The sequence below is a fragment of the Opisthocomus hoazin genome, chromosome 31 (genome assembly GCF_030867145.1).
Source record: "Opisthocomus hoazin isolate bOpiHoa1 chromosome 31, bOpiHoa1.hap1, whole genome shotgun sequence".
NCBI classification, from domain to species: Eukaryota; Metazoa; Chordata; class Aves; order Opisthocomiformes; family Opisthocomidae; genus Opisthocomus; species Opisthocomus hoazin.
The window spans coordinates 2,629,311-2,655,335 of NC_134444.1; positions in this window are offsets into that span (position 1 = coordinate 2,629,311).

A 26,025-nucleotide genomic window follows, 5' to 3' on the forward strand; every position below is an offset into this window, starting at 1 on the left:
GGTGGGAGGCTGCAGAGGGGTGGGAGGCCGGGGGCAAGAGTAGAGGCCAGGAAGAAAAAAGAGGCCGGGAAGGGGTGGGAGGCTGCAGAGAGGTGGGAGGCCAAGGGCGACAGTAGAGGCCAGAAAAAAAAGGAGGCCGGAAAGGGGTGGGAGGCTGCAGAGTGGTGGGAGGCCGGGGGTAAGAGTAGAGGCCAGGAAAAAAAGGAGACCGGGAAGTGGTGGGAGGCTGCAGAGGGGAGGGAGGCTGGGGGCGAGAGTAGAGGCCAGAAAAAAAAGGAGGCCGGAAAGGGGTGGGAGGCTGAAGAGGGGAGGGAGGCCAGAGTCAAGAGTAGAGGTCAGCAAAAAAAGGAGGCCGGGAAGGGGTGGGAGGCTGCAGAGGGGAGGGAGGCAATGGGCGAGAGTAGAGGCCAGGAAGAAAAAAGGTGCCAGGAAGGGGTGGGAGGCTGCAGAGGGGTGGGAGGCCGGGGGGGAGAGTAGAGGCCAGGAAGAAAAAAGAGGCCGGGAAGGGGTGGGAGGCTGCAGAGTGGTGGGAGGCCAGGGGCGAGAGTAGAGGCCAGGAAGAAAAAAGGAGGCCGCGAAGGGGTGGGAGGCTCCAGAGGGATGGGAGGCCGGGGGCAAGAGCAGAGGCCAGAAAAAAAAGGAGGCCGGGAAGGGGTGGGAGGCTGCAGAGAGGTGGGAGGCCAAGGGCGACAGTAGAGGCCAGAAAAAAAAGGAGGCCGGAAAGGGGTGGGAGGCTGCAGAGGGGTGGGAGGCCGGGGGTAAGAGTAGAGGCCAGGAAAAAAAGGAGACCGGGAAGTGGTGGGAGGCTGCAGAGGGGAGGGAGGCTGGGGGCGAGAGTAGAGGCCAGGAAAAATAGGAGGCCGGAAAAGGGTGGGAGGCTGCAGAGGGGTGGGAGGCCAGGGGCGAGAGTAGAGGCCAGAAAAAAAAGGAGGCCGGAAAGGGGTGGGAGGCTGAAGAGGGGAGGGAGGCCAGAGTCAAGAGTAGAGGTCAGCAAAAAAAGGAGGCCGGAAAGGGGAGGGAGGCTGCAGAGGGGAGGGAGGCAATGGGCGAGAGTAGAGGCCAGGAAGAAAAAAGGTGCCAGGAAGGGGTGGGAGGCTGCAGAGGGGTGGGAGGCCAGGGGCGAGAGTAGAGGCCAGGGAAAAAAGGAGGCCGCGAAGGGGTGGGAGGCTCCAGAGGGGTGGGAGGCCGGGGGCAAGAGTAGAGGCCAGAAAAAAAAGGAGACCGGGAAGTGGTGGGAGGCTGCAGAGGGGAGGGAGGCTGGGGGCGAGAGTAGAGGCCAGGAAAAATAGGAGGCCGGAAAAGGGTGGGAGGCTGCAGAGGGGTGGGAGGCCAGGGGCGAGAGTAGAGGCCAGAAAAAAAAGGAGGCCGGAAAGGGGTGGGAGGCTGAAGAGGGGAGGGAGGCCAGAGTCAAGAGTAGAGGTCAGCAAAAAAAGGAGGCCGGGAAGGGGTGGGAGGCTGCAGAGGGGAGGGAGGCAATGGGCGAGAGTAGAGGCCAGGAAGAAAAAAGGTGCCAGGAAGGGGTGGGAGGCTGCAGAGGGGTGGGAGGCCGGGGGCAAGAGTAGAGGCCAGGAAGAAAAAAGAGGCCGGGAAGGGGTGGGAGGCTGCAGAGAGGTGGGAGGCCAAGGGCGACAGTAGAGGCCAGAAAAAAAAGGAGGCCGGAAAGGGGTGGGAGGCTGCAGAGTGGTGGGAGGCCGGGGGTAAGAGTAGAGGCCAGGAAAAAAAGGAGACCGGGAAGTGGCGGGAGGCTGCAGAGGGGTGGGAGGCTGGGGGCGAGAGTAGAGGCCAGAAAAAAAAGGAGGCCGGAAAGGGGTGGGAGGCTGAAGAGGGGAGGGAGGCCAGAGTCAAGAGTAGAGGTCAGCAAAAAAAGGAGGCCGGGAAGGGGTGGGAGGCTGCAGAGGGGAGGGAGGCAATGGGCGAGAGTAGAGGCCAGGAAGAAAAAAGGTGCCAGGAAGGGGTGGGAGGCTGCAGAGGGGTGGGAGGCCGGGGGGGAGAGTAGAGGCCAGGAAGAAAAAAGAGGCCGGGAAGGGGTGGGAGGCTGCAGAGTGGTGGGAGGCCAGGGGCGAGAGTAGAGGCCAGGAAGAAAAAAGGAGGCCCGCGAAGGGGTGGGAGGCTCCAGAGGGATGGGAGGCCGGGGGCAAGAGCAGAGGCCAGAAAAAAAAGGAGGCCGGGAAGGGGTGGGAGGCTGCAGAGAGGTGGGAGGCCAAGGGCGACAGTAGAGGCCAGAAAAAAAAGGAGGCCGGAAAGGGGTGGGAGGCTGCAGAGGGGTGGGAGGCCGGGGGTAAGAGTAGAGGCCAGGAAAAAAAGGAGGCCGGGAAGGGGTGGGAGGCTGCAGAGGGGTGGGAGGCAATGGGCCAGAGTAGAGGCCAGGAAGAAAAAGAAGGACAGGAAGGGGTGGGAGTCTGCAGAGGGTTGGGAGGCAATGGGCGAGAGTAAAGGTTAGGAAATAAAGGAGGCCGGGAAGGGGTGGGAGGCCGGTGAGATGCGAGTAGGGGCCAGAAAGTCTCTTTTCTTCTCGCTTCTTCCCTGTATTTATCTTTCTTTTCTGCCTTCTTTATTCCTCTAATTCAAGTTCTATCTCGATCCCTGTGTTCTCCTTCCACTCATCATATTCTAGCCTTTTCTCTGTCCTATTCTTGCATATAGTGTGCAGTGGGGGATTCTTGTCTAGGAAGCGACGTCTCGTATGAGCTCTAAGACACCCACATGCATTTTGGTGCTGGGCACCAATGACGCACAGGAGCAGTGCCATGGGCAGATGAGGCTGAGCAACAGCTTTCCAGGCTAGCTCTTTCTGCCTGCCAGCTATCTGCAGACGTTCGCATTTTCAGAGCAGGGCTGCCGGAGGCCCCCTGCACGGACCCCCAAAGCTACGTTTGAAGTTTGAGGGGGCAAGACAAGCAAGCAGCCCCAGTCTCTGTGCCTCTGTGCGAGCAGTGCCATGGGCAGATGAGGCTGAGCAACAGCTTTCCAGGCTAGCTCTTTCTGCCTGCCAGCTATCTGCAGACGTTCGCATTTTCAGAGCAGGGCTGCCGGAGGCCCCCTGCACGGACCCCCAAAGCTACGTTTGAAGTTTGAGGGGGCAAGACAAGCAAGCAGCCCCAGTCTCTGTGCCTCTGTGCGAGCAGTGCCATGGGCAGATGAGGCTGAGCAACAGCTTTCCAGGCTAGCTCTTTCTGCCTGCCAGCTATCTGCAGACGTTCGCATTTTCAGAGCAGGACTGCGAATGGAGCCCAACAGGGACCCCCTATCCCCGCTCTACGTTTGAGGTTTACCGCCCCCCAATGCTGTCCTGCTCTCTGTCCCTTTCCTCTCTCTGTTATTCTGTCCTGTTCCCTGTGTCTGTTTTTTAATTCCTCCCTCTCTGTCCCTCAGCCCAGTGCTTTTTTTTCCCTTCTTCTTCTTTGCTGCCCAGCCGAGGCTTTTCCCCCTGCGTGTCTGTTCTGCTCCCCTGTCTGTTATTTTTGCCTGTCTTTCACTTTATCCTACCTCCCTGTCCCCTTTTTCTCTCTCATTATCACCTTGTCTCGCTCCCTGTCCCTGTCTTTCTCTGACAATTTGTCCTGCTCCTTGTCCTTCTCTCCATTTGCTGTTATTTCCCGTTCTTCTTCTGACCTTTCCTTCCTTCTTTTTCTATCCTACTGCCCCAGTGCCTCTTTTGCCACCGCTGTCCTGCTCCCTGGCCCTTGTTTCCTCTCACTGTTCCTCTGTCCTGCTTCCTGTCCCCGGTTTTTCTCTTTCTCTATCCTGCTGCCTGTCTGGTCTTTTCTTAGTGTACATCCCTGTCCAGCCGGCTCTCCCTTTTTGCCTTTCTCTCCTTCTCTGTCCTGCTTCCCGGCCCGTTCTTGTCTTCCTCTCTCTCTGTCCTCTAGCCCCTTGCTGGTTTGTGTTGGGATTCCAACCCTAACCACCCCCTTCTTCGTCTGACCCTTTCTTTGTTTCTTAGTACCTTTTTTCCTGTTGCCTGTCCTTTTTCTCTCTCTGTCAGTGTGTCCTGCACTGCGTGGGACGGGGGTGGGAGGCTGAAAAACGGTGGGAAGCTGATGGGGGGGGATTCAGGCTGGAAAGAGGTAGGAGGTTGCAGAGGGGTTGGAAGCTGAATGAAGTAGAGGCCAGAAAAATGAGAGGTGGGGGCTGACGAGGGGTGGGAGGCTGGAGGTGTGGCCAAGGAGGGGGGAGTAGAGGCCAGCAGTAAAAGGAGGCCGGGAAGGGGTGGGAGGCTGCAGAGGGGAGGGAGGCCAGAGTCAAGAGTAGAGGTCAGCAAAAAAAGGAGGCCGGGAAGGGGTGGGAGGCTGCAGAGGGGTGGGAGGCAATGGGCGAGAGTAGAGGCCAGGAAGAAAAAGGAGGTAGAGAAGGGGTGGGAGGCTGCAGAGTGGTGGGAGGCCGGGGGCGAGAGTAGAGGCCAGGAAAAAAAGGAGGCCGGGAAGGTGTGGGAGGCTGCAGAGGGGAGGGAGGCAATGGGCGAGAGTAGAGGCCAGGAAGAAAAAAGGTGCCAGGAAGGGGTGGGAGGCTGCAGAGGGGTGGGAGGCCGGGGGCAAGAGTAGAGGCCAGGAAGAAAAAAGAGGCCGGGAAGGGGTGGGAGGCTGCAGAGAGGTGGGAGGCCAAGGGCGACAGTAGAGGCCAGAAAAAAAAGGAGGCCGGAAAGGGGTGGGAGGCTGCAGAGGGGTGGGAGGCCGGGGGTAAGAGTAGAGGCCAGGAAAAAAAGGAGACCGGGAAGTGGTGGGAGGCTGCAGAGGGGAGGGAGGCTGGGGGCGAGAGTAGAGGCCAGGAAAAATAGGAGGCCGGAAAAGGGTGGGAGGCTGCAGAGGGGTGGGAGGCCAGGGGCGAGAGTAGAGGCCAGAAAAAAAAAGGAGGCCGGAAAGGGGTGGGAGGCTGAAGAGGGGAGGGAGGCCAGAGTCAAGAGTAGAGGTCAGCAAAAAAAGGAGGCCGGGAAGGGGTGGGAGGCTGCAGAGGGGAGGGAGGCAATGGGCGAGAGTAGAGGCCAGGAAGAAAAAAGGTGCCAGGAAGGGTGGGAGGCTGCAGAGGGGTGGGAGGCCGGGGGCGAGAGTAGAGGCCTGGAAGAAAAAAGAGGCCGGGAAGGGGTGGGAGGCTGCAGAGTGGTGGGAGGCCAGGGGCGAGAGTAGAGGCCAGGGAAAAAAGGAGGCCGCGAAGGGGTGGGAGGCTGCAGAGGGGTGGGAGGCCGGGGGCAAGAGTAGAGGCCAGAAAAAAAAGGAGGCCGGGAAGGGGTGGGAGGCTGCAGAGAGGTGGGAGGCCAAGGGCGACAGTAGAGGCCAGAAAAAAAAGGAGGCCGGAAAGGGGTGGGAGGCTGCAGAGGGGTGGGAGGCCGGGGGTAAGTTTAGAGGCCAGGAAAAAAAGGAGACCGGGAAGTGGTGGGAGGCTGCAGAGGGGAGGGAGGCTGGGGGCGAGAGTAGAGGGTAGGAAAAAGAGGAGGCCGGAAAAGGGTGGGAGGCTGCAGAGGGGTGGGAGGCCAGGGGCGAGAGTAGAGGCCAGAAAAAAAAGGAGGCCGGAAAGGGGTGGGAGGCTGCAGAGGGGTGGGAGGCTGGGGGCAAGAGTAGAGGCCTGGAAGAAAAAAGAGGCCGGGAAGGGGTGGGAGGCTGCAGAGTGGTGGGAGGCCAGGGGCGAGAGTAGAGGCCAGGAAGAAAAAAGGTGCCAGGAAGGGGTGGGAGGCTGCAGAGGGGTGGGAGGCCGGGGGCAAGAGTAGAGGCCTGGAAGAAAAAAGAGGCCGGGAAGGGGTGGGAGTCTGCAGAGGGTTGGGAGGCAATGGGCGAGAGTAAAGGTTAGGAAATAAAGGAGGCCGGGAAGGGGTGGGAGGCCGGTGAGATGCGAGTAGGGGCCAGAAAGTCTCTTTTCTTCTCGCTTCTTCCCTGTATTTATCTTTCTTTTCTGCCTTCTTTATTCCTCTAATTCAAGTTCTATCTCGATCCCTGCGTTCTCCTTCCACTCATCATATTCTAGCCTTTTCTCTGTCCTATTCTTGCATATAGTGTGCAGTGGAGGATTCTTGTCTAGGAAGCGACGTCTCGTATGAGCTCTAAGACACCCACATGCATTTTGGTGCTGGGCACCAATGACGCACAGGAGCAGTGCCATGGGCAGATGAGGCTGAGCAACAGCTTTCCAGGCTAGCTCTTTCTGCCTGCCAGCTATCTGCAGACGTTCGCATTTTCAGAGCAGGGCTGCCGGAGGCCCCCTGCACGGACCCCCAAAGCTACGTTTGAAGTTTGAGGGGGCAAGACAAGCAAGCAGCCCCAGTCTCTGTGCCTCTGTGCGAGCAGTGCCATGGGCAGATGAGGCTGAGCAACAGCTTTCCAGGCTAGCTCTTTCTGCCTGCCAGCTATCTGCAGACGTTCGCATTTTCAGAGCAGGACTGCGAATGGAGCCCAACAGGGACCCCCTATCCCCGCTCTACGTTTGAGGTTTACCGCCCCCCAATGCTGTCCTGCTCTCTGTCCCTTTCCTCTCTCTGTTATTCTGTCCTGTTCCCTGTGTCTGTTTTTTAATTCCTCCCTCTCTGTCCCTCAGCCCAGTGCTTTTTTTTCCCTTCTTCTTCTTTGCTGCCCAGCCGAGGCTTTTCCCCCTGCGTGTCTGTTCTGCTCCCCTGTCTGTTATTTTTGCCTGTCTTTCACTTTATCCTACCTCCCTGTCCCCTTTTTCTCTCTCATTATCACCTTGTCTCGCTCCCTGTCCCTGTCTTTCTCTGACAATTTGTCCTGCTCCTTGTCCTTCTCTCCATTTGCTGTTATTTCCCGTTCTTCTTCTGACCTTTCCTTCCTTCTTTTTCTATCCTACTGCCCCAGTGCCTCTTTTGCCACCGCTGTCCTGCTCCCTGGCCCTTGTTTCCTCTCACTGTTCCTCTGTCCTGCTTCCTGTCCCCGGTTTTTCTCTTTCTCTATCCTGCTGCCTGTCTGGTCTTTTCTTAGTGTACATCCCTGTCCAGCCGGCTCTCCCTTTTTGCCTTTCTCTCCTTCTCTGTCCTGCTTCCCGGCCCGTTCTTGTCTTCCTCTCTCTCTGTCCTCTAGCCCCTTGCTGGTTTGTGTTGGGATTCCAACCCTAACCACCCCCTTCTTCGTCTGACCCTTTCTTTGTTTCTTAGTACCTTTTTTCCTGTTGCCTGTCCTTTTTCTCTCTCTGTCAGTGTGTCCTGCACTGCGTGGGACGGGGGTGGGAGGCTGAAAAACGGTGGGAAGCTGATGGGGGGGGATTCAGGCTGGAAAGAGGTAGGAGGTTGCAGAGGGGTTGGAAGCTGAATGAAGTAGAGGCCAGAAAAATGAGAGGTGGGGGCTGACGAGGGGTGGGAGGCTGGAGGTGTGGCCAAGGAGGGGGGAGTAGAGGCCAGCAGTAAAAGGAGGCCGGGAAGGGGTGGGAGGCTGCAGAGGGGAGGGAGGCCAGAGTCAAGAGTAGAGGTCAGCAAAAAAAGGAGGCCGGGAAGGGGTGGGAGGCTGCAGAGGGGTGGGAGGCAATGGGCGAGAGTAGAGGCCAGGAAGAAAAAGGAGGTAGAGAAGGGGTGGGAGGCTGCAGAGTGGTGGGAGGCCGGGGGCGAGAGTAGAGGCCAGGAAAAAAAGGAGGCCGGGAAGGGGTGGGAGGCTGCAGAGGGGAGGGAGGCAATGGGCGAGAGTAGAGGCCAGGAAGAAAAAAGGTGCCAGGAAGGGGTGGGAGGCTGCAGAGGGGTGGGAGGCCGGGGGCAAGAGTAGAGGCCAGGAAGAAAAAAGAGGCCGGGAAGGGGTGGGAGGCTGCAGAGAGGTGGGAGGCCAAGGGCGACAGTAGAGGCCAGAAAAAAAAGGAGGCCGGAAAGGGGTGGGAGGCTGCAGAGGGGTGGGAGGCCGGGGGTAAGAGTAGAGGCCAGGAAAAAAAGGAGACCGGGAAGTGGTGGGAGGCTGCAGAGGGGAGGGAGGCTGGGGGCGAGAGTAGAGGCCAGGAAAAATAGGAGGCCGGAAAAGGGTGGGAGGCTGCAGAGGGGTGGGAGGCCAGGGGCGAGAGTAGAGGCCAGAAAAAAAAAGGAGGCCGGAAAGCTGTGGGAGGCTGCAGAGGGGAGGGAGGCCAGAGTCAAGAGTAGAGGTCAGCAAAAAAAGGAGGCCGGGAAGGGGTGGGAGGCTGCAGAGGGGAGGGAGGCAATGGGCGAGAGTAGAGGCCAGGAAGAAAAAAGGTGCCAGGAAGGGTGGGAGGCTGCAGAGGGGTGGGAGGCCGGGGGCGAGAGTAGAGGCCTGGAAGAAAAAAGAGGCCGGGAAGGGGTGGGAGGCTGCAGAGTGGTGGGAGGCCAGGGGCGAGAGTAGAGGCCACGGAAAAAAGGAGGCCGCGAAGGGGTGGGAGGCTGCAGAGGGGTGGGAGGCCGGGGGCAAGAGTAGAGGCCAGAAAAAAAAGGAGGCCGGGAAGGGGTGGGAGGCTGCAGAGAGGTGGGAGGCCAAGGGCGACAGTAGAGGCCAGAAAAAAAAGGAGGCCGGAAAGGGGTGGGAGGCTGCAGAGGGGTGGGAGGCCGGGGGTAAGAGTAGAGGCCAGGAAAAAAAGGAGACCGGGAAGTGGTGGGAGGCTGCAGATGGGAGGGAGGCTGGGGGCGAGAGTAGAGGGTAGGAAAAAGAGGAGGCCGGAAAAGGGTGGGAGGCTGCAGAGGGGTGGGAGGCCAGGGGCGAGAGTAGAGGCCAGAAAAAAAAGGAGGCCGGAAAGGGGTGGGAGGCTGCAGAGGGGTGGGAGGCCGGGGGCAAGAGTAGAGGCCTGGAAGAAAAAAGAGGCCGGGAAGGGGTGGGAGGCTGCAGAGTGGTGGGAGGCCAGGGGCGAGAGTAGAGGCCAGGAAGAAAAAAGGTGCCAGGAAGGGGTGGGAGGCTGCAGAGGGGTGGGAGGCCGGGGGCAAGAGTAGAGGCCTGGAAGAAAAAAGAGGCCGGGAAGGGGTGGGAGTCTGCAGAGGGTTGGGAGGCAATGGGCGAGAGTAAAGGTTAGGAAATAAAGGAGGCCGGGAAGGGGTGGGAGGCCGGTGAGATGCGAGTAGGGGCCAGAAAGTCTCTTTTCTTCTCGCTTCTTCCCTGTATTTATCTTTCTTTTCTGCCTTCTTTATTCCTCTAATTCAAGTTCTATCTCGATCCCTGCGTTCTCCTTCCACTCATCATATTCTAGCCTTTTCTCTGTCCTATTCTTGCATATAGTGTGCAGTGGAGGATTCTTGTCTAGGAAGCGACGTCTCGTATGAGCTCTAAGACACCCACATGCATTTTGGTGCTGGGCACCAATGACGCACAGGAGCAGTGCCATGGGCAGATGAGGCTGAGCAACAGCTTTCCAGGCTAGCTCTTTCTGCCTGCCAGCTGTCTGCAGACGTTCGCATTTTCAGAGCAGGGCTGCCGGAGGCCCCCTGCACGGACCCCCAAAACTACATTTGAAGTTTGAGGGAGCAAGACAAGCAAGCAGCCCCAGTCTCTGTGCCTCTGTGCGAGCAGTGCCATGGGCAGATGAGGCTGAGCAACAGCTTTCCAGGCTAGCTCTTTCTGCCTGCCAGCTATCTGCAGACGTTCGCATTTTCAGAGCAGGGCTTCCGCAGGCCCCCTGCACGGACCCCCAAAGCTACGTTTGAAGTTTGAGGGGGCAAGACAAGCAAGCAGCCCCAGTCTCTGTGCCTCTGTGCGAGCAGTGCCATGGGCAGATGAGGCTGAGCAACAGCTTTCCAGGCTAGCTCTTTCTGCCTGCCAGCTATCTGCAGACGTTCGCATTTTGGGAGCAGGGCTGCCGGAGGCCCCCTGCACGGACCCCCAAAGCTACGTTTGAAGTTTGAGGGGGCAAGACAAGCAAGCAGCCCCAGTCTCTGTGCCTCTGTGCGAGCAGTGCCATGGGCAGATGAGGCTGAGCAACAGTTTTCCAGGCTAGTTCTTTCGGCCTGCCAGCTATCTGCAGACGTTCGCATTTTCAGAGCAGGGCTGCTGCAGGCCCCCTGCACGGACCCCCAAAGCTACGTTTGAAGTTTGAGGGGGCAAGACAAGCAAGCAGCCCCAGTCTCTGTGCCTCTGTGCGAGCAGTGCCATGGGCAGATGAGGCTGAGCAACAGCTTTCCAGGCTAGCTCTTTCTGTCTGCCAGCTATTTGCAGACGTTCGCATTTTCAGAGCAGGGCTGCCGGAGGCCCCCTGCACGGACCCCCAAAGCTACGTTTGAAGTTTGAGGGGGCAAGACAAGCAAGCAGCCCCAGTCTCTGTGCCTCTGTGCGAGCAGTGCCATGGGCAGATGAGGCTGAGCAACAGCTTTCCAGGCTAGCTCTTTCTGCCTGTGAGATATCTGCAGACGTTCGCATTTTCAGAGCAGGGCTGCTGGAGGCCCCCTGCACGGACCACCAAAGCTACGTTTGAAGTTTGAGGGGGCAAGACAAGCAAGCAGCCCCAGTCTCTGTGCCTCTGTGCGAGCAGTGCCATGGGCAGATGAGGCTGAGCAACAGCTTTCCAGGCTAGCTCTTTCTGCCTGCCAGCTATCTGCAGACGTTCGCATTTTCAGAGCAGGGCTGCCGGAGGCCCCCTGCACGGACCCCCAAAGCTACGTTTGAAGTTTGAGGGGGCAAGACAAGCAAGCAGCCCCAGTCTCTGTGCCTCTGTGCGAGCAGTGCCATGGGCAGATGAGGCTGAGCAACAACTTTCCAGGCTAGCTCTTTCTGCCTGTGAGATATCTGCAGACGTTCGCATTTTCAGAGCAGGGCTGCTGGAGGCCCCCTGCACGGACCCCCAAAGCTACGTTTGAAGTTTGAGGGGGCAAGACAAGCAAGCAGCCCCAGTCTCTGTGCCTCTGTGCGAGCAGTGCCATGGGCAGATGAGGCTGAGCAACAGCTTTCCAGGCTAGCTCTTTCTGCCTGCCAGCTATCTGCAGACGTTCGCATTTTCAGAGCAGGGCTGCCGCAGGCCCCCTGCACGGACCCCCAAAGCTACGTTTGAAGTTTGAGGGGGCAAGACAAGCAAGCAGCCCCAGTCTCTGTGCCTCTGTGCGAGCAGTGCCATGGGCAGATGAGGCTGAGCAACAGCTTTCCAGGCTAGCTCTTTCTGCCTGCCAGCTATCTGCAGACGTTCGCATTTTCAGAGCAGGGCTGCCGGAGGCCCCCTGCACGGACCCCCAAAGCTACGTTTGAAGTTTGAGGGGGCAAGACAAGCAAGCAGCCCCAGTCTCTGTGCCTCTGTGCGAGCAGTGCCATGGGCAGATGAGGCTGAGCAACAGCTTTCCAGGCTAGCTCTTTCTGCCTGCCAGCTATCTGCAGACATTCGCATTTTCAGAGCAGGGCTGCCGGAGGCCCCCTGCACGGACCCCCAAAGCTACGTTTGAAGTTTGAGGGGGCAAGACAAGCAAGCAGCCCCAGTCTCTGTGCCTCTGTGCGAGCAGTGCCATGGGCAGATGAGGCTGAGCAACAGCTTTCCAGGCTAGCTCTTTCTGCCTGCCAGCTATCTGCAGACGTTCGCATTTTCAGAGCAGGACTGCGAATGGAGCCCAACAGGGACCCCCTATCCCCGCTCTACGTTTGAGGTTTACCGCCCCCCAATGCTGTCCTGCTCTCTGTCCCTTTCCTCTCTCTGTTATTCTGTCCTGTTCCCTGTGTCTGTTTTTTAATTCCTCCCTCTCTGTCCCTCAGCCCAGTGCTTTTTTTTCCCTTCTTCTTCTTTGCTGCCCAGCTGAGGCTTTTCCCCCTGCGTGTCTGTTCTGCTCCCCTGTCTGTTATTTTTGCCTGTCTTTCACTTTATCCTACCTCCCTGTCCCCTTTTTCTCTCTCATTATCACCTTGTCTCGCTCCCTGTCCCTGTCTTTCTCTGACAATTTGTCCTGCTCCTTGTCCTTCTCTCCATTTGCTGTTATTTCCCGTTCTTCTTCTGACCTTTCCTTCCTTCTTTTTCTATCCTACTGCCCCAGTGCCTCTTTTGCCACCGCTGTCCTGCTCCCTGGCCCTTGTTTCCTCTCACTGTTCCTCTGTCCTGCTTCCTGTCCCCGGTTTTTCTCTTTCTCTATCCTGCTGCCTGTCTGGTCTTTTCTTAGTGTACATCCCTGTCCAGCCGGCTCTCCCTTTTTGCCTTTCTCTCCTTCTCTGTCCTGCTTCCCGGCCCGTTCTTGTCTTCCTCTCTCTCTGTCCTCTAGCCCCTTGCTGGTTTGTGTTGGGATTCCAACCCTAACCACCCCCTTCTTCGTCTGACCCTTTCTTTGTTTCTTAGTACCTTTTTTCCTGTTGCCTGTCCTTTTTCTCTCTCTGTCAGTGTGTCCTGCACTGCGTGGGACGGGGGTGGGAGGCTGAAAAACGGTGGGAAGCTGATGGGGGGGGATTCAGGCTGGAAAGAGGTAGGAGGTTGCAGAGGGGTTGGAAGCTGAATGAAGTAGAGGCCAGAAAAATGAGAGGTGGGGGCTGACGAGGGGTGGGAGGCTGGAGGTGTGGCCAAGGAGGGGGGAGTAGAGGCCAGCAGTAAAAGGAGGCCGGGAAGGGGTGGGAGGCTGCAGAGGGGAGGGAGGCCAGAGTCAAGAGTAGAGGTCAGCAAAAAAAGGAGGCCGGGAAGGGGTGGGAGGCTGCAGAGGGGTGGGAGGCAATGGGCGAGAGTAGAGGCCAGGAAGAAAAAGGAGGTAGAGAAGGGGTGGGAGGCTGCAGAGTGGTGGGAGGCCGGGGGCGAGAGTAGAGGCCAGGAAAAAAAGGAGGCCGGGAAGGGGTGGGAGGCTGCAGAGGGGAGGGAGGCAATGGGCGAGAGTAGAGGCCAGGAAGAAAAAAGGTGCCAGGAAGGGGTGGGAGGCTGCAGAGGGGTGGGAGGCCGGGGGCAAGAGTAGAGGCCAGGAAGAAAAAAGAGGCCGGGAAGGGGTGGGAGGCTGCAGAGAGGTGGGAGGCCAAGGGCGACAGTAGAGGCCAGAAAAAAAAGGAGGCCGGAAAGGGGTGGGAGGCTGCAGAGGGGTGGGAGGCCGGGGGTAAGAGTAGAGGCCAGGAAAAAAAGGAGACCGGGAAGTGGTGGGAGGCTGCAGAGGGGAGGGAGGCTGGGGGCGAGAGTAGAGGCCAGGAAAAATAGGAGGCCGGAAAAGGGTGGGAGGCTGCAGAGGGGTGGGAGGCCAGGGGCGAGAGTAGAGGCCAGAAAAAAAAGGAGGCCGGAAAGGGGTGGGAGGCTGAAGAGGGGAGGGAGGCCAGAGTCAAGAGTAGAGGTCAGCAAAAAAAGGAGGCCGGGAAGGGGTGGGAGGCTGCAGAGGGGAGGGAGGCAATGGGCGAGAGTAGAGACCAGGAAGAAAAAAGGTGCCAGGAAGGGGTGGGAGGCTGCAGAGGGGAAGGAGGCCGGGGGCAAGAGTAGAGGCCTGGAAGAAAAAAGAGGCCGGGAAGGGGTGGGAGGCTGCAGAGTGGTGGGAGGCCAGGGGCGAGAGTAGAGGCCAGGAAAAAAAGGAGGCCGCGAAGGGGTGGGAGGCTGCAGAGGGGTGGGAGGCCGGGGGCAAGAGTAGAGGCCAGAAAAAAAAGGAGGCCGGGAAGGGGTGGGAGGCTGCAGAGAGGTGGGAGGCCAAGGGCGACAGTAGAGGCCAGAAAAAAAAGGAGGCCGGAAAGGGGTGGGAGGCTGCAGAGGGGTGGGAGGCCGGGGGTAAGAGTAGAGGCCAGGAAAAAAAGGAGACCGGGAAGTGGTGGGAGGCTGCAGAGGGGAGGGAGGCTGGGGGCGAGAGTAGAGGCCAGGAAAAATAGGAGGCCGGGAAGGGGTGGGAGGCTGCAGAGGGGAGGGAGGCAATGGGCGAGAGTAGAGGCCAGGAAGAAAAAGGAGGCCGGAAAGGGGTGGGAGGCTGCAGAGGGGTGGGAGGCCGGGGGTAAGAGTAGAGGCCAGGAAAAAAAGGAGGCCGGGAAGGGGTGGGAGGCTGCAGAGGGATGGGAGGCAATGGGCCAGAGTAGAGGCCAGGAAGAAAAAGAAGGACAGGAAGGGGTGGGAGTCTGCAGAGGGTTGGGAGGCAATGGGCGAGAGTAAAGTTTAGGAAATAAAGGAGGCCGGGAAGGGGTGGGAGGCCGGTGAGATGCGAGTAGGGGCCAGAAAGTCTCTTTTCTTCTCGCTTCTTCCCTGTATTTATCTTTCTTTTCTGCCTTCTTTATTCCTCTAATTCAAGTTCTATCTCGATCCCTGTGTTCTCCTTCCACTCATCATATTCTAGCCTTTTCTCTGTCCTATTCTTGCATATAGTGTGCAGTGGAGGATTCTTGTCTAGGAAGCGACGTCTCGTATGAGCTCTAAGACACCCACATGCATTTTGGTGCTGGGCACCAATGACGCACAGGAGCAGTGCCATGGGCAGATGAGGCTGAGCAACAGCTTTCCAGGCTAGCTCTTTCTGCCTGCCAGCTGTCTGCAGACGTTCGCATTTTCAGAGCAGGGCTGCCGGAGGCCCCCTGCACGGACCCCCAAAGCTACGTTTGAAGTTTGAGGGGGCAAGACAAGCAAGCAGCCCCAGTCTCTGTGCCTCTGTGCGAGCAGTGCCATGGGCAGATGAGGCTGAGCAACAGCTTTCCAGGCTAGCTCTTTCTGCCTGCCAGCTATCTGCAGACGTTCGCATTTTGGGAGCAGGGCTGCCGGAGGCCCCCTGCACGGACCCCCAAAGCTACGTTTGAAGTTTGAGGGGGCAAGACAAGCAAGCAGCCCCAGTCTCTGTGCCTCTGTGCGAGCAGTGCCATGGGCAGATGAGGCTGAGCAACAGCTTTCCAGGCTAGCTCTTTCTGCCTGTGAGCTATCTGCAGACGTTCGCATTTTCAGAGCAGGGCTGCCGCAGGCCCCCTGCACGGACCCCCAAAGCTACGTTTGAAGTTTGAGGGGGCAAGACAAGCAAGCAGCCCCAGTCTCTGTGCCTCTGTGCGAGCAGTGCCATGGGCAGATGAGGCTGAGCAACAGCTTTCCAGGCTAGCTCTTTCTGCCTGCCAGCTATCTGCAGACGTTCGCATTTTCAGAGCAGGGCTGCCGCAGGCCCCCTGCACGGACCCCCAAAGCTACGTTTAAAGTTTGAGGTGGCAAGACAAGCAAGCAGCCCCAGTCTCTGTGCCTCTGTGCGAGCAGTGCCATGGGCAGATGAGGCTGAGCAACAGCTTTCCAGGCTAGCTTTTTCTGCCTGCGAGCTGTCTGCAGACGTTCGCATTTTCAGAGCAGGGCTGCCGGAGGCCCCCTGCACGGACCCCCAAAACTACATTTGAAGTTTGAGGGAGCAAGACAAGAAAGCAGCCCCAGTCTCTGTGCCTCTGTGCGAGCAGTGCCATGGGCAGATGAGGCTGAGCAACAGCTTTCCAGGCTAGCTCTTTCTGCCTGCCAGCTATCTGCAGACGTTCGCATTTTCAGAGCAGGACTGCGAATGGAGCCCAACAGGGACCCCCTATCCCCGCTCTACGTTTGAGGTTTACCGCCCCCCAATGCTGTCCTGCTCTCTGTCCCTTTCCTCTCTCTGTTATTCTGTCCTGTTCCCTGTGTCTGTTTTTTAATTCCTCCCTCTCTGTCCCTCAGCCCAGTGCTTTTTTTTCCCTTCTTCTTCTTTGCTGCCCAGCCGAGGCTTTTCCCCCTGCGTGTCTGTTCTGCTCCCCTGTCTGTTATTTTTGCCTGTCTTTCACTTTATCCTACCTCCCTGTCCCCTTTTTCTCTCTCATTATCACCTTGTCTCGCTCCCTGTCCCTGTCTTTCTCTGACAATTTGTCCTGCTCCTTGTCCTTCTCTCCATTTGCTGTTATTTCCCGTTCTTCTTCTGACCTTTCCTTCCTTCTTTTTCTATCCTACTGCCCCAGTGCCTCTTTTGCCACCGCTGTCCTGCTCCCTGGCCCTTGTTTCCTCTCACTGTTCCTCTGTCCTGCTTCCTGTCCCCGGTTTTTCTCTTTCTCTATCCTGCTGCCTGTCTGGTCTTTTCTTAGTGTACATCCCTGTCCAGCCAGCTCTCCCTTTTTGCCTTTCTCTCCTTCTCTGTCCTGCTTCCCGGCCCGTTCTTGTCTTCCTCTCTCTCTGTCCTCTAGCCCCTTGCTGGTTTGTGTTGGGATTCCAACCCTAACCACCCCCTTCTTCGTCTGACCCTTTCTTTGTTTCTTAGTACCTTTTTTCCTGTTGCCTGTCCTTTTTCTCTCTCTGTCAGTGTGTCCTGCACTGCGTGGGACGGGGGTGGGAGGCTGAAAAACGGTGGGAAGCTGATGGGGGGGGATTCAGGCTGGAAAGAGGTAGGAGGTTGCAGAGGGGTTGGAAGCTGAATGAAGTAGAGGCCAGAAAAATGAGAGGTGGGGGCTGACGAGGGGTGGGAGGCTGGAGGTGTGGCCAAGGAGGGGGGAGTAGAGGCCAGCAGTAAAAGGAGGCCGGGAAGGGGTGGGAGGCTGCAGAGGGGAGGGAGGCCAGAGTCAAGAGTAGAGGTCAGCAAAAAAAGGAGGCCGGGAAGGGGTGGGAGGCTGCAGAGGGGTGGGAGGCAATGGGCGAGAGTAGAGGCCAGGAAGAAAAAGGAGGTAGAGAAGGGGTGGGAGGCTGCAGAGTGGTGGGAGGCCGGGGGCGAGAGTAGAGGCCAGAAAAAAAAGGAGGCCGCGAAGGGGTGGGAGGCTGCAGAGGGGTGGGAGGCCGGGGGTAAGAGTAGAGGCCAGGAAAAAAAGGAGGCCGGGAAGGGGTGGGAGGCTGCAGAGGGGTGGGAGGCAATGGGCCAGAGTAGAGGCCAGGAAGAAAAAGAAGGACAGGAAGGGGTGGGAGTCTGCAGAGGGTTGGGAGGCAATGGGCGAGAGTAAAGGTTAGGAAATAAAGGAGTCCGGGAAGGGGTAGGAGGCCGGTGAGATGCGAGTAGGGGCCAGAAAGTCTCTTTTCTTCTCGCTTCTTCCCTGTATTTATCTTTCTTTTCTGCCTTCTTTATTCCTCTAATTCAAGTTCTATCTCGATCCCTGTGTTCTCCTTCCACTCATCATATTCTAGCCTTTTCTCTGTCCTATTCTTGCATATAGTGTGCAGTGGAGGATTCTTGTCTAGGAAGCGACGTCTCGTATGAGCTCTAAGACACCCACATGCATTTTGGTGCTGGGCACCAATGACGCACAGGAGCAGTGCCATGGGCAGATGAGGCTGAGCAACAGCTTTCCAGGCTAGCTCTTTCTGCCTGCCAGCTATCTGCAGACGTTCGCATTTTCAGAGCAGGGCTGCCGGAGGCCCCCTGCACGGACCCCCAAAGCTACGTTTGAAGTTTGAGGGGGCAAGACAAGCAAGCAGCCCCAGTCTCTGTGCCTCTGTGCGAGCAGTGCCATGGGCAGATGAGGCTGAGCAACAGCTTTCCAGGCTAGCTCTTTCTGCCTGCCAGCTATCTGCAGACGTTCGCATTTTCAGAGCAGGGCTGCCGGAGGCCCCCTGCACGGACCCCCAAAGCTACGTTTGAAGTTTGAGGGGGCAAGACAAGCAAGCAGCCCCAGTCTCTGTGCCTCTGTGCGAGCAGTGCCATGGGCAGATGAGGCTGAGCAACAGCTTTCCAGGCTAGCTCTTTCTGCCTGCCAGCTATCTGCAGACGTTCGCATTTTGGGAGCAGGGCTGCCGGAGGCCCCCTGCACGGACCCCCAAAGCTACGTTTGAAGTTTGAGGGGGCAAGACAAGCAAGCAGCCCCAGTCTCTGTGCCTCTGTGCGAGCAGTGCCATGGGCAGATGAGGCTGAGCAACAGCTTTCCAGGCTAGCTTTTTCTGCCTGCGAGCTATTTGCAGACGTTCGCATTTTCAGAGCAGGGCTGCCGGAGGCCCCCTGCACGGACCCCCAAAACTACATTTGAAGTTTGAGGGGGCAAGACAAGCAAGCAGCCCCAGTCTCTGTGCCTCTGTGCGAGCAGTGCCATGGGCAGATGAGGCTGAGCAACAGCTTTCCAGGCTAGCTCTTTCTGCCTGCCAGCTATCTGCAGACGTTCGCATTTTCAGAGCAGGGCTGCCGGAGGCCCCCTGCACGGACCCCCAAAGCTACGTTTGAAGTTTGAGGGGGCAAGACAAGCAAGCAGCCCCAGTCTCTGTGCCTCTGTGCGAGCAGTGCCATGGGCAGATGAGGCTGAGCAACAGCTTTCCAGGCTAGCTCTTTCTGCCTGCCAGCTATCTGCAGACGTTCGCATTTTCAGAGCAGGGCTGCCGCAGGCCCCCTGCACGGACCCCCAAAGCTACGTTTGAAGTTTGAGGGGGCAAGACAAGCAAGCAGCCCCAGTCTCTGTGCCTCTGTGCGAGCAGTGCCATGGGCAGATGAGGCTGAGCAACAGCTTTCCAGGCTAGCTCTTTCTGCCTGCCAGCTATCTGCAGACGTTCGCATTTTCAGAGCAGGTCTGCCGGAGGCCCCCTGCACGGACCCCCAAAGCTACGTTTGAAGTTTGAGGGGGCAAGACAAGCAAGCAGCCCCAGTCTCTGTGCCTCTGTGCGAGCAGTGCCATGGGCAGATGAGGCTGAGCAACAGCTTTCCAGGCTAGCTCTTTCTGCCTGCCAGCTATCTGCAGACGTTCGCATTTTGGGAGCAGGGCTGCCGGAGGCCCCCTGCACGGACCCCCAAAGCTACGTTTGAAGTTTGAGGGGGCAAGACAAGCAAGCAGCCCCAGTCTCTGTGCCTCGGTGCGAGCAGTGCCATGGGCAGATGAGGCTGAGCAACAGCTTTCCAGGCTAGCTTTTTCTGCCTGCGAGCTATTTGCAGACGTTCGCATTTTCAGAGCAGGGCTGCCGGAGGCCCCCTGCACGGACCCCCAAAACTACATTTGAAGTTTGAGGGGGCAAGACAAGCAAGCAGCCCCAGTCTCTGTGCCTCTGTGCGAGCAGTGCCATGGGCAGATGAGGCTGAGCAACAGCTTTCCAGGCTAGCTCTTTCTGCCTGCCAGCTATCTGCAGACGTTCGCATTTTCAGAGCAGGGCTGCCGGAGGCCCCCTGCACGGACCCCCAAAGCTACGTTTGAAGTTTGAGGGGGCAAGACAAGTAAGCAGCCCCAGTCTCTGTGCCTCTGTGCGAGCAGTGCCATGGGCAGATGAGGCTGAGCAACAGCTTTCCAGGCTAGCTCTTTCTGCCTGCCAGCTATCTGCAGACGTTCGCATTTTCAGAGCAGGGCTGCCGCAGGCCCCCTGCACGGACCCCCAAAGCTACGTTTGAAGTTTGAGGGGGCAAGACAAGCAAGCAGCCCCAGTCTCTGTGCCTCTGTGCGAGCAGTGCCATGGGCAGATGAGGCTGAGCAACAGCTTTCCAGGCTAGCTTTTTCTGCCTGCGAGCTGTCTGCAGACGTTCGCATTTTCAGAGCAGGGCTGCCGGAGGCCCCCTGCACGGAGCCCCAAAACTACGTTTGAAGTTTGAGGGGGCAAGACAAGCAAGCAGCCCCAGTCTCTGTGCCTCTGTGCGAGCAGTGCCATGGGCAGATGAGGCTGAGCAACAGCTTTCCAGGCTAGCTCTTTCTGCCTGCCAGCTATCTGCAGACGTTCGCATTTTCAGAGCAGGACTGCGAATGGAGCCCAACAGGGACCCCCTATCCCCGCTCTACGTTTGAGGTTTACCGCCCCCCAATGCTGTCCTGCTCTCTGTCCCTTTCCTCTCTCTGTTATTCTGTCCTGTTCCCTGTGTCTGTTTTTTAATTCCTCCCTCTCTGTCCCTCAGCCCAGTGCTTTTTTTTCCCTTCTTCTTCTTTGCTGCCCAGCCGAGGCTTTTCCCCCTGCGTGTCTGTTCTGCTCCCCTGTCTGTTATTTTTGCCTGTCTTTCACTTTATCCTACCTCCCTGTCCCCTTTTTCTCTCTCATTATCACCTTGTCTCGCTCCCTGTCCCTGTCTTTCTCTGACAATTTGTCCTGCTCCTTGTCCTTCTCTCCATTTGCTGTTATTTCCCGTTCTTCTTCTGACCTTTCCTTCCTTCTTTTTCTATCCTACTGCCCCAGTGCCTCTTTTGCCACCGCTGTCCTGCTCCCTGGCCCTTGTTTCCTCTCACTGTTCCTCTGTCCTGCTTCCTGTCCCCGGTTTTTCTCTTTCTCTATCCTGCTGCCTGTCTGGTCTTTTCTTAGTGTACATCCCTGTCCAGCCAGCTCTCCCTTTTTGCCTTTCTCTCCTTCTCTGTCCTGCTTCCCGGCCCGTTCTTGTCTTCCTCTCTCTCTGTCCTCTAGCCCCTTGCTGGTTTGTGTTGGGATTCCAACCCTAACCACCCCCTTCTTCGTCTGACCCTTTCTTTGTTTCTTAGTACCTTTTTTCCTGTTGCCTGTCCTTTTTCTCTCTCTGTCAGTGTGTCCTGCACTGCGTGGGACGGGGGTGGGAGGCTGAAAAACGGTGGGAAGCTGATGGGGGGGGATTCAGGCTGGAAAGAGGTAGGAGGTTGCAGAGGGGTTGGAAGCTGAATGAAGTAGAGGCCAGAAAAATGAGAGGTGGGGGCTGACGAGGGGTGGGAGGCTGGAGGTGTGGCCAAGGAGGGGGGGGTAGAGGCCAGCAGTAAAAGGAGGCCGGGAAGGGGTGGGAGGCTGCAGAGGGGAGGGAGGCCAGAGTCAAGAGTAGAGGTCAGCAAAAAAAGGAGGCCGGGAAGGGGTGGGAGGCTGCAGAGGGGTGGGAGGCAATGGGCGAGAGTAGAGGCCAGGAAGAAAAAGGAGGTAGAGAAGGGGTGGGAGGCTGCAGAGTGGTGGGAGGCCGGGGGCGAGAGTAGAGGCCAGGAAAAAAAGGAGGCCGGGAAGGGGTGGGAGGCTGCAGAGGGGAGGGAGGCAATGGGCGAGAGTAGAGGCCAGGAAGAAAAAAGGTGCCAGGAAGGGGTGGGAGGCTGCAGAGGGGTGGGAGGCCGGGGGCAAGAGTAGAGGCCAGGAAGAAAAAAGAGGCCGGGAAGGGGTGGGAGGCTGCAGAGAGGTGGGAGGCCAAGGGCGACAGTAGAGGCCAGAAAAAAAAGGAGGCCGGAAAGGGGTGGGAGGCTGCAGAGTGGTGGGAGGCCGGGGGTAAGAGTAGAGGCCAGGAAAAAAAGGAGACCAGGAAGTGGTGGGAGGCTGCAGAGGGGAGGGAGGCTGGGGGCGAGAGTAGAGGCCAGGAAAAATAGGAGGCCGGAAAAGGGTGGGAGGCTGCAGAGGGGTGGGAGGCCAGGGGCGAGAGTAGAGGCCAAAAAAAAAAGGAGGCCGGAAAGGGGTGGGAGGCTGAAGAGGGGAGGGAGGCCAGAGTCAAGAGTAGAGGTCAGCAAAAAAAGGAGGCCGGGAAGGGGTGGGAGGCTGCAGAGCGGTGGGAGGCAATGGGCGAGAGTAGAGACCAGGAAGAAAAAAGGTGCCAGGAAGGGGTGGGAGGCTGCAGAGGGGTGGGAGGCCGGGGGCGAGAGTAGAGGCCTGGAAGAAAAAAGAGGCCGGGAAGGGGTGGGAGGCTGCAGAGTGGTGGGAGGCCAGGGGCGAGAGTAGAGGCCAGGGGAAAAAAGAGGCCGCGAAGGGGTGGGAGGCTGCAGAGGGGTGGGAGGCCGGGGGCAAGAGTAGAGGCCAGAAAAAAAAGGAGGCCGGGAAGGGGTGGGAGGCTGCAGAGAGGTGGGAGGCCAAGGGCGACAGTAGAGGCCAGAAAAAAAAGGAGGCCGGAAAGGGGTGGGAGGCTGCAGAGGGGTGGGAGGCCGGGGGTAAGGGTAGAGGCCAGGAAAAAAAGGAGACCGGGAAGTGGTGGGAGGCTGCAGAGGGGAGGGAGGCTGGGGGCGAGAGTAGAGGCCAGGAAAAATAGGAGGCCGGAAAAGGGTGGGAGGCTGCAGAGGGGTGGGAGGCCAGGGGCGAGAGTAGAGGCCAGAAAAAAAAGGAGGCCGCGAAGGGGTGGGAGGCTGCAGAGGGGTGGGAGGCCGGGGGTAAGAGTAGAGGCCAGGAAAAAAAGGAGGCCGGGAAGGGGTGGGAGGCTGCAGAGGGGTGGGAGGCAATGGGCCAGAGTAGAGGCCAGGAAGAAAAAGAAGGACAGGAAGGGGTGGGAGTCTGCAGAGGGTTGGGAGGCAATGGGCGAGAGTAAAGGTTAGGAAATAAAGGAGGCCGGGAAGGGGTGGGAGGCCGGTGAGATGCGAGTAGGGGCCAGAAAGTCTCTTTTCTTCTCGCTTCTTCCCTGTATTTATCTTTCTTTTCTGCCTTCTTTATTCCTCTAATTCAAGTTCTATCTCGATCCCTGCGTTCTCCTTCCACTCATCATATTCTAGCCTTTTCTCTGTCCTATTCTTGCATATAGTGTGCAGTGGAGGATTCTTGTCTAGGAAGCGACGTCTCGTATGAGCTCTAAGACACCCACATGCATTTTGGTGCTGGGCACCAATGACGCACAGGAGCAGTGCCATGGGCAGATGAGGCTGAGCAACAGCTTTCCAGGCTAGCTCTTTCTGCCTGCCAGCTATCTGCAGACGTTCGCATTTTCAGAGCAGGGCTGCCGGAGGCCCCCTGCACGGACCCCCAAAACTACATTTGAAGTTTGAGGGAGCAAGACAAGCAAGCAGCCCCAGTCTCTGTGCCTCTGTGCGAGCAGTGCCATGGGCAGATGAGGCTGAGCAACAGCTTTCCAGGCTAGCTCTTTCTGCCTGCCAGCTATCTGCAGACGTTCGCATTTTCAGAGCAGGGCTTCCGCAGGCCCCCTGCACGGACCCCCAAAGCTACGTTTGAAGTTTGAGGGGGCAAGACAAGCAAGCAGCCCCAGTCTCTGTGCCTCGGTGCGAGCAGTGCCATGGGCAGATGAGGCTGAGCAACAGCTTTCCAGGCTAGCTCTTTCTGCCTGTGAGCTGTCTGCAGACGTTCGCATTTTCAGAGCAGGGCTGCCGGAGGCCCCCTGCACGGACCCCCAAAACTACGTTTGAAGTTTGAGGGGGCAAGACAAGCAAGCAGCCCCAGTCTCTGTGCCTCTGTGCGAGCAGTGCCATGGGCAGATGAGGCTGAGCAACAGCTTTCCAGGCTAGCTCTTTCTGCCTGCCAGCTATCTGCAGACGTTCGCATTTTCAGAGCAGGACTGCGAATGGAGCCCAACAGGGACCCCCTATCCCCGCTCTACGTTTGAGGTTTACCGCCCCCCAATGCTGTCCTGCTCTCTGTCCCTTTCCTCTCTCTGTTATTCTGTCCTGTTCCCTGTGTCTGTTTTTTAATTCCTCCCTCTCTGTCCCTCAGCCCAGTGCTTTTTTTTCCCTTCTTCTTCTTTGCTGCCCAGCCGAGGCTTTTCCCCCTGCGTGTCTGTTCTGCTCCCCTGTCTGTTATTTTTGCCTGTCTTTCACTTTATCCTACGTCCCTGTCCCCTTTTTCTCTCTCATTATCACCTTGTCTCGCTCCCTGTCCCTGTCTTTCTCTGACAATTTGTCCTGCTCCTTGTCCTTCTCTCCATTTGCTGTTATTTCCCGTTCTTCTTCTGACCTTTCCTTCCTTCTTTTTCTATCCTACTGCCCCAGTGCCTCTTTTGCCACCGCTGTCCTGCTCCCTGGCCCTTGTTTCCTCTCACTGTTCCTCTGTCCTGCTTCCTGTCCCCGGTTTTTCTCTTTCTCTATCCTGCTGCCTGTCTGGTCTTTTCTTAGTGTACATCCCTGTCCAGCCGGCTCTCCCTTTTTGCCTTTCTCTCCTTCTCTGTCCTGCTTCCCGGCCCGTTCTTGTCTTCCTCTCTCTCTGTCCTCTAGCCCCTTGCTGGTTTGTGTTGGGATTCCAACCCTAACCACCCCCTTCTTCGTCTGACCCTTTCTTTGTTTCTTAGTACCTTTTCTCCTGTTGCCTGTCCTTTTTCTCTCTCTGTCAGTGTGTCCTGCACTGCGTGGGACGGGGGTGGGAGGCTGAAAAACGGTGGGAAGCTGATGGGGGGGGATTCAGGCTGGAAAGAGGTAGGAGGTTGCAGAGGGGTTGGAAGCTGAATGAAGTAGAGGCCAGAAAAATGAGAGGTGGGGGCTGACGAGGGGTGGGAGGCTGGAGGTGTGGCCAAGGAGGGGGGAGTAGAGGCCAGCAGTAAAAGGAGGCCGGGAAGGGGTGGGAGGCTGCAGAGGGGAGGGAGGCCAGAGTCAAGAGTAGAGGTCAGCAAAAAAAGGAGGCCGGGAAGGGGTGGGAGGCTGCAGAGGGTTGGGAGGCAATGGGCGAGAGTAGAGGCCAGGAAGAAAAAGGAGGTAGAGAAGGGGTGGGAGGCTGCAGAGTGGTGGGAGGCCGGGGGCGAGAGTAGAGGCCAGGAAAAAAAGGAGGCCGGGAAGGGGTGGGAGGCTGCAGAGGGGAGGGAGGCAATGGGCGAGAGTAGAGGCCAGGAAGAAAAAAGGTGCCAGGAAGGGGTGGGAGGCTGCAGAGGGGTGGGAGGCCGGGGGCAAGAGTAGAGGCCAGGAAGAAAAAAGAGGCCGGGAAGGGGTGGGAGGCTGCAGAGAGGTGGGAGGCCAAGGGCGACAGTAGAGGCCAGAAAAAAAAGGAGGCCGGAAAGGGGTGGGAGGCTGCAGAGGGGTGGGAGGCCGGGGGTAAGAGTAGAGGCCAGGAAAAAAAGGAGACCGGGAAGTGGTGGGAGGCTGCAGAGGGGAGGGAGGCTGGGGGCGAGAGTAGAGGCCAGGAAAAATAGGAGGCCGGAAAAGGGTGGGAGGCTGCAGAGGGGTGGGAGGCCAGGGGCGAGAGTAGAGGCCAGAAAAAAAAAGGAGGCCGGAAAGGGGTGGGAGGCTGAAGAGGGGAGGGAGGCCAGAGTCAAGAGTAGAGGTCAGCAAAAAAAGGAGGCCGGGAAGGGGTGGGAGGCTGCAGAGGGGAGGGAGGCAATGGGCGAGAGTAGAGGCCAGGAAGAAAAAAGGTGCCAGGAAGGGTGGGAGGCTGCAGAGGGGTGGGAGGCCGGGGGCGAGAGTAGAGGCCTGGAAGAAAAAAGAGGCCGGGAAGGGGTGGGAGGCTGCAGAGTGGTGGGAGGCCAGGGGCGAGAGTAGAGGCCACGGAAAAAAGGAGGCCGCGAAGGGGTGGGAGGCTCCAGAGGGGTGGGAGGCCGGGGGCAAGAGTAGAGGCCAGAAAAAAAAGGAGGCCGGGAAGGGGTGGGAGGCTGCAGAGAGGTGGGAGGCCAAGGGCGACAGTAGAGGCCAGAAAAAAAAGGAGGCCGGAAAGGGGTGGGAGGCTGCAGAGGGGTGGGAGGCCGGGGGTAAGGGTAGAGGCCAGGAAAAAAAGGAGACCGGGAAGTGGTGGGAGGCTGCAGAGGGGAGGGAGGCTGGGGGCGAGAGTAGAGGGTAGGAAAAAGAGGAGGCCGGAAAAGGGTGGGAGGCTGCAGAGGGGTGGGAGGCCAGGGGCGAGAGTAGAGGCCAGAAAAAAAAGGAGGCCGGAAAGGGGTGGGAGGCTGCAGAGGGGTGGGAGGCCGGGGGTAAGAGTAGAGGCCAGGAAAAAAAGGAGGCCGGGAAGGGGTGGGAGGCTGCAGAGGGGTGGGAGGCAATGGGCCAGAGTAGAGGCCAGGAAGAAAAAGAAGGACAGGAAGGGGTGGGAGTCTGCAGAGGGTTGGGAGGCAATGGGCGAGAGTAAAGGTTAGGAAATAAAGGAGTCCGGGAAGGGGTGGGAGGCCGGTGAGATGCGAGTAGGGGCCAGAAAGTCTCTTTTCTTCTCGCTTCTTCCCTGTATTTATCTTTCTTTTCTGCCTTCTTTATTCCTCTAATTCAAGTTCTATCTCGATCCCTGTGTTCTCCTTCCACTCATCATATTCTAGCCTTTTCTCTGTCCTATTCTTGCATATAGTGTGCAGTGGAGGATTCTTGTCTAGGAAGCGACGTCTCGTATGAGCTCTAAGACACCCACATGCATTTTGGTGCTGGGCACCAATGACGCACAGGAGCAGTGCCATGGGCAGATGAGGCTGAGCAACAGCTTTCCAGGCTAGCTCTTTCTGCCTGCCAGCTATCTGCAGACGTTCGCATTTTCAGAGCAGGGCTGCCGGAGGCCCCCTGCACGGACCCCCAAAGCTACGTTTGAAGTTTGAGGGGGCAAGACAAGCAAGCAGCCCCAGTCTCTGTGCCTCTGTGCGAGCAGTGCCATGGGCAGATGAGGCTGAGCAACAGCTTTCCAGGCTAGCTCTTTCTGCCTGTGAGCTATCTGCAGACGTTCGCATTTTCAGAGCAGGGCTGCCGCAGGCCCCCTGCACGGACCCCCAAAGCTACGTTTGAAGTTTGAGGGGGCAAGACAAGCAAGCAGCCCCAGTCTCTGTGCCTCTGTGCGAGCAGTGCCATGGGCAGATGAGGCTGAGCAACAGCTTTCCAGGCTAGCTCTTTC